At 33.1% G+C, this 4444-nt stretch overlaps 1 long non-coding RNA gene across 12 annotated transcripts; it reads right to left on the reverse strand.

Moving 5' to 3' along the window:
* Positions 1-607: 607 nt before the first annotated feature.
* Positions 608-3760, reverse strand: LOC130746157 (uncharacterized). Of its 12 annotated transcripts, XR_009022031.1 has the most exons (8): positions 3489-3759; positions 3169-3408; positions 3047-3087; positions 2775-2943; positions 2423-2514; positions 2184-2300; positions 1552-2088; positions 608-1021 (listed from the first exon to the last, which is right to left on the reverse strand). It is a non-coding gene; the product is annotated as an uncharacterized LOC130746157 (long non-coding RNA). The 12 variants fall into 12 exon arrangements; XR_009022028.1 differs by having other exon boundaries at positions 1552-2300; positions 3489-3760; XR_009022030.1 differs by having other exon boundaries at positions 1552-1602; positions 1894-2514; positions 3489-3760.
* Positions 3761-4444: the final 684 nt, after the last annotated feature.

Consider the following 4444-nt stretch of genomic DNA (forward strand, 5'->3'; position numbering starts at 1 on the left):
GAAAGTCCAGGGATCAATTCCTGACGGGTGCAATTTATCTTTCCGATGTTAAAAAAACCCAATTTATTTAAAATAAAAAATTTTATTAACAACCTTTTTTTTGAAAGGAACCTTTCTTGTTAATATGTTATTAGTTCATAAAATATTAAAAAAAAATTGCTTTACCCAATATACCTAACATTAAAAAGCATCATGGACCAAAAATTTCAACTTTAAAAAGCATCAAACAGGCCCTTCATGTGTTCAATAGCATCCATGACATTTCAAAACACCAAAATAAGTACGCTTGGGGCGTGGGATAATTGACAATAATAAGAAAGAAATTAAAAAGTGTAAGAGGCTATACGATTTAAAAGCATGATGACACAACAAAGAATATCTTAATGAAACAAACTGGGAAAAGAAATCTGAAAAACTTATGAAGAAAAACTCAGACCGCAAAAACATACCATGCACACATAGAGAACAGAAACTCTTGCGCAACTAATGCGTAACAAATGCTGAAGGAAAAGCCAAGAAAAACTCATAAGCAACTAATGATAAAAGAAAGATTGAAAGTAAAAGCCAAATAGTGTAAAAGTCAGATAAAGAAATGCTAGTTTAGAAGTCTTCCAATCAAATGAGAGAATCATATTTCCCTTTCCTCTAATAGGAACTCAACAATGACTTTAAACCAATTCTTATTTTAGTGGTAGTATTCATCATCACATCTACATTAGCTACTTCAAATGCATTTTGCAATTGTACATGTAAAATCTTAGTTTGGTCAAAGCAATGTCACATTAATTTTGACAAAAAAAAAAGTTTACTGTTACCCTTATACTATTGGATGAAAGCAGATAAGTATTTCTATCATTGCAAGGGACTTAATGCTTATCCCTGAGTTATATCAAGATCAAAGGACCAAGGCTTGAAAAAAGCTTTCCCCACAACAGTGAAAGAGATTGGTCTTCTCCAGCTACAGAATCCCCAGTTCCCAACCTAGTTATCTAGAGAAAAATTAATCTAGCATGTCATTTTCCTGCCATAGAAGGAAACTAACATTAAAATAGAACCACAAAAGCAAGTGAACTAATAATATGAAAATAAGAAATGAAGCAGAAATTCATTCTCATAGAAGAAAATGAATAAGAGAATATGACACATGTGAATGATATAAAAAAGAGGTGAAAAAAAACGAAATCACACAATGTAGCATGAACAATAAGAAAGAAATGATATTCAAAAATTGAAATAAAATTGAATATTGATACAAAATATAAGTCTTGCTAAGTAGTGGAGCAATAAAAAACAGCTATAGAAGTTTATATTGCTGCTCTGGGTTTTCTTCACATGAATGATGCATGAATAAGTGTGCTAAATTTAGACATCAACATATTTCTTGGAAAAATGTAAAGCTTAAATATGTGTTTCCCATGCCTTCCACGTTCATACAACTAAAAGTAATGACAACTTTCTTTTTGTAAGTAAGCAATTTTAGTAGCCTACTATGCCGAAAAGTTTTATTAATTCACAAAAGCAGCTTAATCAAGATAAACACCAACCAATTACCTCGTTGACTCCATCATAGAATACAAATAGGGGGCTGCCAGTCCAGAAATTCTGCTAAAGTAAGAAAAGGCAAGATTAGAAATTCTGCTAAAGTAACATGCTAGAACTTTTTTTAAATCAAGCCTCAAATGTGTATTATTATCACAAATATGAACACTAATATGAACACGCACATAGATTATATATCAAGAACACTAAATTTACTTTATCTATAATAGAGATTGGTGAAGTATAAATAACTATATCTTGTTGTTAAGATGTTAAGCAATAAGGGGATAACAAATGGAAACATCATGCATTCCTGCTTAACAACTAAAAGTTTTGTTCATCGGAAGTACTGACATTCGCCTGTGCAAATACCACATTATTCTCTGCACTGCTCAAACTATATCTTGTTGACACCGAACAATTGAATCCTGGATTAAAGGAGGCAATGGAATTGCAAGCAAAAGAAAAATAAAGAGTAACAAATGCTACACCATTTTACTATCTCCAAATCAATAAGCTTAAACATTTGCCTCAACTTGACGTCCATTTCTGCACAACAGGAGGTATCATTGTGATGAGTTTCAATTTGTTAAAAAACAAAGAGCACTGAATGGAAGATAATGAAGAAAATTATATATTCTTACCTGTTTCAGAATGTGACTATGAAAATTAATAAAATACTGATAGGACAAAGGATGGATGACTATTTAAGAAAATTAAATAAGCTGATTTATAAGATCTGTCATCTGCTCGGTCTTTTTCTACAAATTAAAAAGTGGGGTCACAACAAAACCCACATAATATAAGGTCTACAACAACACTCAAAAAGAAAAAAGAAAAAGAATAATAATTGATTAAATAGAATTAGTAAGATGAAATAGACCTTATTATCATAAGGATTTCCCTTTTTCATCTTCTCATTCAGCAATGCCTCTACCTCCTCTTACAGCACTACGCTCCATCTCATCAGCTTCACTGCCATAAAAAAACAGAAATCATTTATTGTGCCTTCAAATTCAAATTCACGTGCAAGCAACATAATTGATTTACATCTAATGCAACTTTTCAACATAACAGAAGACCCCGGACCAACGAAAATAATAACAAAATAAATTAAAAAATGACCTTTATTTCAAAGACATGTGAAAGATAAAAGCAAATTGGGTAGAAAACTAAAGAAAAGGTCAGCAGCACAAAAAAAAGGCTTCTCAACTAAGTTACAGGGTTGAAGGTACCTGTAAGGTCTGATGCTGGGAATCTGCGCCCCTTTTCCTTGAGATGACCCGTTTGCTTCATCAATGATCCTTTTGAAACTGCTCTTCATGCTTGTGCGTCACCCCGTTTGCTTCCATACCGTTTGCTTCCATAAAGACGAAACACTTGCTTCCTACTCAAAATCAACTGCTGAAAGTAAAATAAAATGAGAAACAATTAGGAAAAGAGACGTTTTTCACCAATTGAAGCAACGATCACAACATGCATAAGACTAATAAATAATTCATCTCACCGGAGTGGAAGACGAAAAATGCGAATCACGAAGATGACAACCTCATGTCAAGAACAAACGGTAGAGAAATTAGAAGTCCGAAGTCAAAACGCAGGAAGAGACAAAAAAGGAACGGTTCTTACCGCAGTTGGAGAGAACGATCGTGCTCTACGATCTTCGCTCCCCTTGCTTCGTTTTCCACTCACCTTAGACCCAGAGAACAGAACTGAAACAGGTTTCAAATTTGCATGCATGGAAGCTTCCCTGTGCTCCACATTAATTCAGCTTTTGCATCCTTTACAGTGCTCAGAAGAAAGGAAGATCGAAAACCACAATCTATAGGGTTTCCGTAATAAGAACGAAATTGACTCTGTATGTGCAAACTGAATGGGTTTTTATTCAGAGTAGAGATACTGAACCATTAACAAAGCAGAAATTCATAAAAAAATGGAAAATATCTCACCTCCAATGGTCAGCGTTAAGATGAAAAGAAGAAGAAAAACGATTTTGTAGGCGTCAGGGGCAACAACGGAGCGGCTGGAACGAATCGAAAATTGTGCTGCAGAATCCATAGAATTGTGAGAAGAGGCTTTTGAAAACGGCCTGATGTGAAACGGCTGGAATGAGTGAAGAGTGAAACGGTGATGAGGAAGAGTGAACATCCAGATTTCGGAATGTAGAAACGGCTGTACAAATTGATTGCCGAAGAAAATGATAAACGGTGAAGAGTGAAAGCAATCAAATCAAATCGATGGTTAAGAATGATTTCTTAATTAAACATTCATGAATTTACAAATATGCCCATTAAAATTTATCACTCAAGTGTATTGATTTATTGAATGACCGTTTTACCCTCAAGGTTGCAGAAACTTTCCCTTTATATATAGTATAGATAGATAGATAGATAGATAGATAGATAGATAGATAGATACATATAACAACAATAACACATATTTTAAAATTTTATGCAATAAAAAAAATGAATATCCCCGTGCATCGCACGGGTAAAAAATACTAGTTTATAATAATATTAAAAATATAAAATATTACTTTTATTATTTATCAATTTTTAGTTGTGTTTGCTAAGTTAAAATTATTTAGTTACTCATAAATTTAGTTAAAAAATAAAATGAACTAGTTTATTAATGGTAAAAATATTGAATTTACTCATATAAAATAATTAAATTATCACTATCACTTATAAATATTGATTTATTAGTAGTAGATATAGAATAGTTTTATAGGGTTAACTATCAGATTGGTCCCTGTCTTTGTCTCGCCGTCTGAGGTAAGTCCCTCACCGGAAAATTTATTGTGTTTGGTCCTCGTGTTTGAAAAACTTTTGGAGCGGATCCTCGCCAAAGCTCCTAGCTCCGGCGAGTGCTTAAATGGCACGCTGACTGGATTAATGAAGCTGAT

The sequence above is a fragment of the Lotus japonicus genome, chromosome 3 (genome assembly GCF_012489685.1).
Source record: "Lotus japonicus ecotype B-129 chromosome 3, LjGifu_v1.2".
NCBI lineage: Eukaryota > Viridiplantae > Streptophyta > Magnoliopsida > Fabales > Fabaceae > Lotus > Lotus japonicus.